The sequence below is a fragment of the Panthera pardus genome, unplaced genomic scaffold (assembly GCF_024362965.1).
Source record: "Panthera pardus isolate Hobbes unplaced genomic scaffold, ASM2436296v1 HiC_scaffold_8, whole genome shotgun sequence".
Taxonomy (NCBI): Eukaryota; Metazoa; Chordata; class Mammalia; order Carnivora; family Felidae; genus Panthera; species Panthera pardus.
Genome location: NW_026527013.1, coordinates 108606352 through 108619275, shown reverse-complemented (window position 1 = coordinate 108619275; position 12924 = coordinate 108606352). Strand labels below are relative to the sequence as shown.

General features: G+C 36.1%; 1 protein-coding gene across 2 annotated transcripts in view; it reads left to right on the top strand.

Annotated features, from left to right (window-relative positions):
* CRPPA (CDP-L-ribitol pyrophosphorylase A) overlaps positions 1-12924 on the top strand; it is a 321101-nt gene that overhangs the window by 260189 nt on the left and 47988 nt on the right. The gene's annotated exons all lie outside the window — the stretch shown is intronic.

Genomic DNA, 12924 nt, shown 5'->3' with positions numbered 1-12924 from the left:
AAAATTTTACTGTGATTATCAAGAGGGTTGATGCAAGGAAGAGGCCAATGAGTTAATATACCTGCTAAGAATAGATAATATATCTTATTTGTTTTGGCAAGAGGGAAATACAGAGAACCAAAGCAATTATCTATAAGGGATAATTCATCCTTTGTTCAAAACAGCTTGACATCAAATGTTATTTTTGATTACACTCAAATAGTTGAGGCTGAAGCTTTGAGTTTAAAAATCAGGCAGATACATTTTAAACAAAAATTATATGAAAGAAACAGGTAATATAAAAATACACACAACATATTTCACTGTTTAAGTTTCAGTGTAAATTAGTGTTTTTAATTATAAAAGGCTGTGCAATCAGTTCTGAGTTACAGAAAAAGTAGAAGGAACATTTTAAATGTTTGCTGATACTGTACAGGTGCCTTTTGATATTCAATAATGAGAGATTTTAAGATAATGTCTTTGAGCTAAAAATCTGTTCTGTAAAAATTTTCTAAAGATCTTGGGTTGCGAGATATGTTTTCTGTTTTCTGTTTCTTAGCTGTTTGCTAATTAATTATATACACTTTTAATTGCTTTCTGTTACTGCAAAGGAAATAGGAGAATATGGGTGAATAGCTCTCTCAAAGAAATTATATAAAGAATCAGTTCTATAAATTCACAGAAATAATCATATTCTACTTTATGCTTGTGAATTGTACTTCCATATTGTATTTGGTTATGACAGTTTATATAAATTTATTTAGGGCCTAAACATTCTCTTTAATATATGGACTAATTAGAAATGTTGGCCCCTGGTCACAGAAATTTAGAACTTCCTAAAACTAGTATATTATCGTGTCTACCAAGAAAACCTAAATTATTTTTTTATAATTTAATTATTAGCATTTGTCCTTATTTTATCTTAGTACAGGAGTTTCATTTTTCTGGATCTAAGGAGGGTTTTTTTTTTTTTTCCTATTATCTATGTAGTCAAAAGGACTGTTGGAAATTGCCTCATTTTGCCAATCATTTAGAAGAAGCATTTGAATTTTATAACTTCCTTTCCTGATCTAATTCTTCAGACACACACTAGTGAAATGGTGATGCACCATGAGGCAGAAAGATTTCTGGTTCAGGAGTGGTTATTCCTAGGCAACTGTTTCACATTGTGAGTTAGCTGGACATTAAACATCATTGAATTTGTTTTTCTTTCTTGAATTTTAAAGCCTTACTATTTCTTCCTTAAACTGCCCACATTCTTGTTGTCTAAGTAAGCATGCTTCTCTTTGAATGCTTAGTACACTGTAAAAGGCAGTCATTCTCTCCCTTTATGAGAAATAGTTTACTTAGGTAAATTCACTTTCCTGGCCCTCAATTTTAGATTATGATTAGCAATGTTTAGTTACGTAAATATATTAGACAAAAGGTAGGATTAGAAGTGTACAGTTAAAGCTTGTTTTCTTTCAAAAAACTTTTATTTCTTAGAGAATAGATTGAAGTATTTCTGCTTTATGAGTTCCTGTCCTTCATTTCTTTATTGTTAATGTAATGCAGGTGCTTTTCAATGTGCTCCAGGAGTATTTTTATCCATTTGAATGATATCTTGCCTTTTATATGTTAGGGAATATATAAACCAGGTATTAAAGTGGAAATAAAATAACATTTCCATGGTCTTTTTTTATCTGTATAAGACAGGCATGATGGTACTGTTCTGCCAGCTAAGAAGTAGTACAAAACGTTTCTGGAGTTGGATTTCAATTTTTTAAATCTTAGGTGCCTTAAATTTCCCTAACACAATTTGGCACATATATGAACATTGATTACAAGTCTTCAGCTGTGTGTGGTTGTGATTTTTATTTGAGAAGCCCCCCCCTCAGGGACCATTGGTTTGCCAAGTAATGTCAGCCTAATCTTACTGTAACTGCTTGGGTAGTCATCATTACCTGTTTGTCGAGAAAGTTGATTTTCATTAACAGTTTTGTAAATAAAGTCACATAGGATATATTCCTTTTTTCCCTTTTAGAATGTACTGATTAACCTTAACCTTCAGTCTGACTAAATTGAACTGGCAAATTTATTTGTATAGACTGAGATCTTTTTTTTAGACTTTTAATAAACTATTTCTGAGTCATTGAAGTTCGAACTCTCTTGTGTTAATAATAAGTGTCATCTCTTTTCATTGATGATGTCCGTGTCACTTCTGATTTTGGTGCTGTCAGTCATGTGTGTTTGTGTGTGTTTCATGTCAGTCTTAATAACTTGTAACAGTCTGGATTCCTATTTATGCAGGTTGAATGAGAGTGAAAAAACTGACGTTATGTACGAAAATACTAATGCCTGTCAATATACAATTTTCATGTTGTTGGTCATGGGAATTTATTCCAGCATAGTACCTGTTAATAATGGTTTGTATCCAAGGAAGCATCTCCGATTTACCTTTCATTCCCCATCATAGACTGCGTTTTCTCTGTTCACTTAATTCTAAATAGCTTCACAGTAAGTCATTAAAACTAAGCCATAATATCTATCATGATTCAGGTTGTAAGAAGTATTTATGGCTATCAAAATGAGCAGCTAACTTAGCATTGACTGCAAATCCTCTGTTTTTCCAGTTCACTCAAAGAGGATGTGGACTCATGTTTGAACTGTTTGGCCTGATCTTATTTTACCTATATAAATAACATAATTTTATATTTTACCACTTCAAATTATTGCATGGTGCTTGGTGACTATCATCAAATGCCAAGAAACACATCAAGGAATAAGAAAAATAACTATGATATTTTAAGTACAAATCAAAACAAGATAAAAACAAGATCAAAGAAGAAAAAAGCAAATATTCAATAACGAATATTCACATATTTACACAGTGCACTGAATATACAGTGTGGAATAACACTATGCAATTCATGTTTTCTAGCAGGATACAGTTTACCAGGGAGGATGGTCATTGAATAAATAAAGTGATAGGAGGAAGGGGTAAGAAGGAAAGCTTCTATAAGAATGTTATATTTAAGGATAGAGAGGAAGTAACTAGATAAACAGATGGAAAAGAAATATTGAGGCAAAATGAAGAGCCCGAGGCAAGATATGCATAGTATATTCAAAGAAATCAAAGAAGTCAGTGAAAACAGTATTCTTATACTTATTTTAATTTTTTTGTCAACGTTTTTTATATATTTTTGGGACAGAGAGAGACAGAGCATGAACGGGGGAGGGACAGAGAGAGAGGGAGACACAGAATCGGAAACAGGCTCCAGGCTCCGAGCCATCAGCCCAGAGCCTGACGCGGGGCTCGAACTCACGGACCGCGAGATCGTGACCTGGCTGAAGTCGGACGCTTAACCGACTGCGTCACCCAGGCGCCCCAGTCTTATACTTATTTTAAACAAAGGTGTCAATGGCTCAGAGATGAACTTGCTTATCCCAGTAAGATAGCTAATAAGTAGAAATCTTTCTTTCTTCTTGGAAAATATGGGGCAGAAAATATTTTAATCTCTTAATATATTTGGGATATTGATCACCCTCCATATAGGTAGTATCTGTTAATAGATGTCCAAAATAAATTACAAATTGTATTTCCTGTGCTTACAGAGTGTATCAATTAGATGATGAAATTGAACTGAGTCAATGCGATCACCTAGGAGCAATAAATAGATATCAGTTTGTCTTACGACCTAATGAATTTTCCACGAATTCATAGAAATTGGTGATGACAGTGGTTGGAAAAGATGGAGAAAGCTTTCTTGAAGAGATTATGAGCAATATTAGGGTTGTATTGTTATGTTGAAAAGAAAAGCAAATAGAAAGGAATCAACAAAGATGAAGAGATGGGAAGGAGCGGGACTTAACAGCGTAGAGTGTTGGGTTCATGCCAGTGGAGAGCAGAGACCGAATTAGGCCATGCTCTGAGTCTTGTGAAATAGTGCAAAGAATTTAAAGTTAGCACTGTAGATAGTAAGGAGATACTGGAGGCACTAGAGGCCAGTGCGTTTCTAACTAACTGATAACTAACAAACATTGTGGAAATTCCCTACCTTACGGTGTATTAAAAATAATTTAGGCAATAACAACAGTATTGGAAACATTCATTAAAAAGAACCATTTAAACAGAGAAATATGTATCACTTACATCTCCTTTCTTTTAAGGGTCTGCAAATGAAAACAGGCAAAACTGATATAATTACTAAAACCTACTGAACAGAAACATAGGTTTAATTTTGGATATTTGGATAAATAAGTATAACATTTAAAAAATAGTGAAAGAAGGGGGAGCCATAAAATGTTCTTGTTTAGGTAGAAAGTGATCAAGGGAGTTTTGCAGTTTCTTTTAACTGGGAAAAATTTAATGTGGGATTTTGGAGATTTTTAAATGAAGGAGGAATGATGACAATGTAGATACAACCTCCTGGCCTTGTTCAGTCTGAAGATTTTACAGTATGAAGATAGACTGGCATCTATATCTCTCAGTCTCCAGAAGGCTCTGCCAGTACACCTGGCAGGACCACTATAGAAGTGTTTCTGATCAGGCTCACCCACATGAGCTATGCATTTTTGTGTTTCGGTTCTGTTGATCTTTATAGCAGTCAGACTGGAGTGGGTGGAGAGGAATGAGAGAGAGAGAGGTGGAAGAAAGCAATTTTGGCATTTTCAAAACCTCATCCTAAGTATTTTCTAGGGAAAGGGCTATTTTTGATTTTACATTTACATGTGGGTTCCATCTGACGAAACGAACATAGGAAGTTAGTTAATTGTTGACTTCTCGTGTGTGGTGCTTATATATGTGGATTGCTGCTATAGCACATGCAGTCTGATGTTGCTGTTCGATCACTGGAATATGTTTATGGCATTGATCTGGTTCCTGGAACTGATGATGACTGAACATATTTTAGAAATATGGCTCTTTTTCCCATATGTCATAAATAAAGTATCTGGCTTTAATTTATACAACGAATTTAAACACACTGTGCTCCTCGTACTATTGCTAGTTCATTTGTATAACTCAGATCATTTAATCTCTGAGTGTTTCTCTTTTGTCATGTGTAATCATAAATAAAACTTGCAGGCTTTATTAATTAAAAATATACAGATGGTTGCATTTTTCTGGGAGAGAGGGTTGGGGAAGATGGCTAGAGAAGAATCATGAATCTTAGTTTTAGGTAAGAAAAAAAATGGTGAGAAAATAGACTTATGAAATCGTTCTACAGAAAAGTAGCTTTCAGAGTCTTCTCTATGTTTTCGTTCTATTCTATGTTTTCTATAAGTAAAACTCTGTCACTGTTACAGAAAATCGTTTTTAATATTGACACATTGGAAATGCATTATACATTTCTTAATCACTAAAATATAAGCTCTGTTTAACAGACTGTGCAAAAGTGAGAATTTTTTTTGAGAAAAAGGCTTAAAGTAAAAGTGTTTTTATAAAGCTTTTAGTGCCAAATTAAGGTGAATGTCCCGTCAATAGTATATCCGGTCAGGTGAGTGCTTGCCTACTGGGAAAATAGATCGGATTTAGATCTTAGATCCCTACTCAGTAATTCACTAAGAGCAGGAATAATTAAGTGGAGATTTTAAGGCTGACGTATTCAAATCCTCAAATGATGGGCTCAATCTCTCCATGTACTTATTTGAGAAAAAAGGACTGAAAGCACATAAATGTTTTAATGATTAAGTAAGATAGTGTGCATGAATATATTAACTAAATGAACCACCAGAAAATAAGCATCATGGCAATTCTGTGCCTTTGGGCAGAGCACTTAAACTCTGAACATAATAAATATCATCATTTATAAGATAAAGATAACACACCCTCACAGGACTGCTACAATCAGAATATAGAGATTATAGTACAAAAGCATTTTGGAAATTGTCAAGAGGGAGGAAGCAAAGATGATACCCATGTTTCTGGCTGGACTTCTAGTTTATGATGGGGTCTTTAACTACAAACCTGACATGAGGCAGGAAGCAGATTCGAGGGAACAGGTGATGAGTTCCATTCTGGCCATGATGATTTGGATGCTGAAACAACTTTAGTGCAGCAACCCTCAACTTAAAGTCAAACACAAGGCACAAACTGTCACTGGTTTTGCTGTCAAATGTTCTACCCCTGAGCTATGCCCCCTTGTCACTGGTTTTGTTAAAAATAAAATAAGAATTTTGCCTTTATCATGTGCATACCTGTTATGGGTAAAATGTCATTTTGTCGGCTACTTTGACTAAATCACTTTTTCATATACATAGGTGGTACCTAAAATAGACATTTTTTTTTAAAAAAAGCTTATTTTGAGAAAGAGAGAGAGAGTGCAAGGGTGGGAGGGGCAGAGAGAGAGGGGAGAGAGAGAATTCCAAGCAGGCTCTGTACCATCAGTGTAGAGCCTGATGCTGGGCTCCATCTCATGAACCGTGAGATCAGGACTTGAGCCAAAACTACAAGTCAGACATCTATCTGAGCCACCCACATGCCCCAAGGACATTTTTATCACTACTCTTTCTTCCTGAGTTGGAGCAAATACATATATTCCTTCGTGGATGATCTTTGGGCATTTCTGTGCTGTGATTGGTTAATTGGTATGTGGACTTAATGATACAAACAGCTCTGAGTGAATCACATTCTTAAAAGTGAATATATTTAATCTGCATTTTCATGAAATTTATTTCTTCTAAATAAGTGAGCTGATGTCTAGCATCATAAATTTATAAAATTTTCCAAAGCATTATTTTCACCTTGGAAGAGTCAGAATTAAATTTATATTACATTATGTATTTAAACCATATTTATGTGGATGAAGTCAGAACATAATTCCTGGTAACTTAATCATCTTTAATCTTAATTATGTTTAGGCATGAGTTGTTGAGTTGATTTCACCTGAGGCTCTCTGTTGACCAAAGGCTTTACATATGCAGATCCAACCATAATGCAGGAAAGAAGAAACCTTGACAAGAGATGTCACTTTGTAATTAAGGGGAAGTCCAATGGCAATCAATTGAAGTCTGATTTTGGGAAATTTGAAGACAATAGTAATACCTATGAAGAGGCAGGAAGGAAAGTATGGGCTTGAGAGAGAGTGGTGGGTTTATGATATTTTCATTTTTCTAAGATGGGAAAACATGCTGGTGTTAAGGCCAACATAAGTAGGTGGCAATATGATGAAGAGAGGAGATATTCCATAGCATAAGGATGTTGACGTAGCAGGATAAAGAGCATGCTTAAGCAGCGGGGCTTCAAGGGGTAAGGATGACTGTAATGGAATCCAGGGAGAAAGGATGTTTCCTCTGCAGCTACATTGCAACTTGATCTCAGGTTCATGAAACTCCTGTCTGATAGCTAGCAGTTTCTCTTTGAAAAAGAGAGGCAAATTTTAAGAACGACATGAAACAGTAATATGCACCTGGAAAACATCATACCCCTCAGTACTTGGGTAAATTGTGAGAGTAATAGAGCCAGTACTACTCCATTTAATGGGGGCTACTTATTTAAGAAACTACTAGAAGTCATAGTTTAGCCCTCAAACAGAACTCTGTGGGTCCCAGGGCACAGCAGGCAAGCCTCAGAGAGGTGGTGTTGATGAGCATCCACAGGAGGCAAGGTCGGCTTTACAATAGGTGGCCAAATTACTTAAAGCCATGAAAACACCGCCAGAAATGAGGTCTTTTTAAAAAAATGTTTACTTATTATGGAAACAGAGCACGAGTGTGGGAGGGCAGAGAGAGAGAGAGGGAGACAGAATCCGAAGCAGGCTCCAGGCTCTGAGCTGTCAGCACAGAGCCCGATGCGGAGCTCAAACCCACAAACCGTGAGATCATGAGCTGAGCCAAAGTTGGACACTTAATCGACTGAGCCATGCAGGTGCACCTGTTATGTCTTTCTCATTGAATTTAAAATGCTAGGAAAAAAGCATTCAGAAATTGCTTATCTATCCACCTGTTTATTTGTAATACTAAAAATTCCCTTTTTGAGTACTTATCTACAGAAAATCAATTTATCTTGTAGCCGCCCCCCCCCCACCTCTTTTTAATGAGCAACCTTTGGCCATAAAAATAGAAGAGAAACTTTACCACAGAGTTCATTTCTAAAATGAATTATAAAATATGTATGATTGGTGCAAAACAGAAGTTTTTATTCTGAATGGAGTCGACTTGAAAACTAGCAGAAACTAGACTATAAAGCTTCTTTGGAGTTGTGTCTACCAAGAAGCTGGGATCCCATTAATAATATTTCATGTATAACAAAAGAAACTGGCAGTCTTCTTAGTTTTGTTAATGATTGAGAAGTCATACTCAAACTACAAAAATTTGAAATGTGACCTAACCATTTTTGGAAAACATATGGTTCTTTTTTTGTATCTTTGCATTTCTCTTTCTATAGGGTTTGACGCAGGAAACATTGTCACATCCATTCTACATAAAAGTTTGCTTACCTTTGTCAGCAAATTATTTTTATATGTAGATACAAAGATAACTTTTGTAATATAAAGTTTTATAAAATTTGCTATCCAAAGGCTTTACACTTCAGAAAATGAGTTTCTCATTATAAATATTAATATTGCTAGTTTTAAAAGTTCTATTTTGAGGATTATTTAAATTGGATTAAAATATGTATAGGAATAAAGGAATACTGGTAGTGTTCTTTTTTTTTAATGTTTATTTATTTTTGACAGAGAGAGAGAGACTGAGCATGAGCAGGGGAGGGGCAGAGAGAGAGAGAGACACACACACAGAATCCAAAGCAGACTCTAGTCTCTGAGCTGTTAGCACAGATCCCGACGCGGGGCTTGAACTCACAGACTGAGAGATCCTGACCTGAGCCGAAGTCGGATGCTCAACCAACTGAGCCACCCAGGCGCCCCAAGATTGGTAGTATTCTAATTTCTGATACTGTATGTATCAGAGTAAAGGACTAAGCTGCTTTAACAAAGACATCCCAAAGCAGTGGCTCAAATAAGATACATATTTATTTATGTTTTGGCTAACAATCCAGATATATCATCTAGGTTTTTCAGTAGCTCTGTCTCATGCACGTGGCGCCCCTGCTACTTTTAATGCCTAACTTCCAAAGTCATTGTTTGCCATTGCTCAATAGAAATGGAAAGAAAAGAACATAAGCTTTGGGCCAAAGATTTCCTCTGAAGCAAGTCAAATAAAAGTTGCTCACATCATTCTTGATTGCCCTCCATTAGCAATGAGGCATCAGTCACATGGTCACATATGTAGCAAACGAAGCTAGGAAATATACCTATCCAGCAGCCGTGTCTCAGCCACATTTGACTATTCTGGGCAAGGGAGGATAAAGTCTTTAGTGGACAGCTAACAAGATCTAACACAGGTACAAGTCCAGTAAAGGAGAAATGCACAGTTTTAGGAACATTATTGCACTCGTAGAAATTTTTTGAAAGTGAGGTTTGTGGTTGTCCCATTAATATTATTCCAGATGACTGTGCTATTGTAGATTCAGTCGTAATGCATGAAGTTCATGTAACTGATTTTCTGTAAAACCAACAAACCTTCTTAAAGGAGAGGATAACAATATAGAAGGAAAAAAAAAAGCCATGTTGTAGTTAGATTTTCACGTATACTTGTTTGACCTATACCTGTTTTCCAATTGCTTGAATTATTTTCCCGAATTAACTGTTCATTTCTAAATGTATTCATAAATATGCATTTCCACATATTATGTTTGGTATTGGGTTTCTTCCTGCCTAGAACTTTAGAGTTCAGAAGGGGGAAGTGTATCTGGTGACAATCGTGTGTAATACATGAAATAGAGAGGTGGCAAAGAGGAGGTGTTTCAGAGAAGGACTCAGGGAATAGATGATCCTAATGTGCGGTATGAAGAATGGAATAGACTGTCAACATTTACAAAAAGGAAAATAACAAAGGAGTGACATTAAAGGAAGAAAAAAAATGTATGTTCAAGTACATGGGGTCTGGGGAACGTCAAATTAGGCGATAAAAGTAGAGTGAAGGGCCCAGAAATGGGGCAGAGTATTCAAAAGGACCGTGGATGCCACACTGATATGTCACTGAGACCCATGTGGTGATTCTAAAACCCCTGGTGTGTGTGAATGCATTTCTGGGATTGATGTCACTGTGGAGAAGTTCTTTCAAATGGTATTCTAGAATATTTTCTCTTTTTTCTTAGCTTTTAATCATAAAACATATCACCATAAAAAATAAACCAGCTGATTTATTAAGCTCTAAATATGAAATTCAAATTTCAGGGTATAATAGTATTTTTTAAATCTGTTTTTTGTTATGTAACAGAATAAAAGTTCAGTCTACATTTTAATATGCAATAAGGTTTAAATCTTTTTTCTTAAATAGTAAGTATACAACAATACAATTGTATCCATCCTTTTTCAATGAGAAGAGCACTTTCTTTTTTTACATATAAAATGAGTTTAAAGATTGAGATAACTTTTGTTATACAGTCTCTGCTAATATAATGATCTAAAATGAGCATTCTTTTTTGTCTTCAACCTTACTAAATGATGAAGCATTTCTCATATAACATGTTGAGAAGATTTCAAAACTTCCTAAAACTTTCCAAGGAAGGTTATGGGTAATGGGTAGCTCCTGAAGGTGTTCTAGCCAGACAGTAATGTATTACATTACTTCATGGTAAGATTCCTTTCAAAGCAGCTTACAGGATGTATTGAAATAAAGACAGATAGAAAGAGAAGTGACTACAGAAAAGTAAGGTCAGGTGAGAGGTGAGCCCAGGAAGGGTGGGGAGGAGCTCAGAAGGTGCAGTCAAGAGACTCATTAGGGGCAGAATGGACATCTTAGAGAATGAGAGGGCAAGGTGGGTTGGGGACCCAGAATGGTGCCTGGTTCAATGGTTCAGGCTTGCAGCCAGTGCAGGTGGAAGCCAAGCAGAGGAAGAGGGAACATCTTAAAGGGGAGCTCACACATGTGTTCAGTTTTAGAAATTTAATTAATATTATCTTATTAGTATAATGACAAAGATGTTCATATGACTCAGTTTTATGCTAATGCCGACTTGTAAGCAGAACATATTGTTTCCATGTGAGAACCTTCTCCTAACTCTTAGATGTCCTTCCAAGTACTTCCTCCAATTCTAGTTGCTTATCTTCCTCATGTCTGTGTCTCCCAATCAGAATGACAAGAACACGCTTATGAATTTCACTTCTTGGCTCTCTAGGGAAAACACACACACGCGCGCGCGCACACATACACACACACACACACACACACACACACACACACACACACACACACACCACATTTGTGCTCTGAAAGATTTCCCTGTGCCTCACAAAGCACTAGAAGTATTTCTTCTCTTTCTCTTCCTGTGACTTGCTTTGAAGTCTTTGTTGTCAGGAGAATTAATTTGAGTCTCTCAGAGCATTGGAGCTAGAGTGAAAAAACTTGTCTTTGCTGTTAACTTGTGTTAGGCAGAAGATGTCACTCTTTTGGAGCTTTATTTCGCTATTTCTAAAATTAAAGGATTGGATTAGATAAGAGTTTCTTAACTCTTTTGGCTCTTGACCTCATTTAGGAGATCTATGGGCTCCCTAAAATTACATGGAAAATTGTATGTCTATTTATTGAAGCACTTGTCTACAAGAAGATCCACAGCTCTCATCAGATTGTTAGGGTTCTGGGCCCCCCGAAATAAAAACAAAAAACACTAGTATGATCATTGACATAGCCACTGGATTTGTTGCCATAAAGCTGCTATTTTTTGATGGTAGCAAAAATATTCTGCATGGCATAATAGTTTTCTTAGATGTAGCCCTATTCTAGGAGTTCATTCTTAAGTTATTCTGTTCCTTTTAGTGCCTCTATGATCATCTAAGATGCCACCTTAATCACAGCATCAGGTCTCTGAGGGGGAGGATGGAGTGGGGAAAATCACAGAGGTCAGTGGGGGGAGGATTCTGTGTGGTCAAAACCTCTGCCACCTGATTCTTGAGACTAGGGGCATGTTTAGATTTTCTTCCCTTCACTTATGCAAGCCGCAAGAAAGGATGTGAAACCCTTGGCACTGTTAAAAGAGTTGCCGATGTCTGTCCTGGACAGAAATTGGCTGCAAAGTACAAGCATGAACAAAACTGGCCAAAAGCTTGTCTAACTCAGAGCAGTGACAGTTACAGAGATAAAGTGAGTGAGATAAAGCGAGAATGAGTGTTGACCTTAGAGCTATTTTTAAGTCTGAACGTTGGCCAGTGCTCTAATAAACTAACCCAAACAGACTTTGTAAGTTCCAGATAGCATAATTATATAGTGATGACTTTTTGTTTCTCCATAACTCCATAAGAAAATACAGAGTTTAGCTTCATTTCTGTTTGCTTAATTTATAAACAATGGTTTAGTCTTCTAAGAAATTTTCACAGGCTCTATATTGACCTTAATCATATTTATCTCTGCTGCCCCTTGTCCTTGATTTCCCTTTTTGTCTCTCCCATATCCTAGAGACTATGGATTCTCAAAGTAACTGAGGTTAAATGATCCAGTTTTGTTCATCTGTTCATTTATTAAATTGTGATTTTACCCAATCTATGTGTTTTTACCACACATACTTACTTGTTTATTAAATTGTAATTTTCCTCAACCTGTCATTTTGTTTTTACTGTTTATACCCACTGAGCAACTTGTCACAATGACTCACTGGATTAAATCCAACAATATTTGAACTGGTCTGTAGCCTGTTGAGTGAGTCCAGTGACAACTTGCTTGGAAATTACAGGAATGCTATTTGCAGGAATTTCTGCAGCCCTAAAATGACAGGGCACTTGATAAATGTCGAATATGTATGATCGTGATAGCTGGCCTCTGGTTTGGTATGAGACATCCATAGGCCAGTAGACACAGTGCAGCAATGCATTAGTATTCAAATGCAATAACAGTTTACACATTTTTAAAGTAAGAATCACTGATAAAATATTAACATAGAAAAGCAATGATCAAAAACAACTACATTAA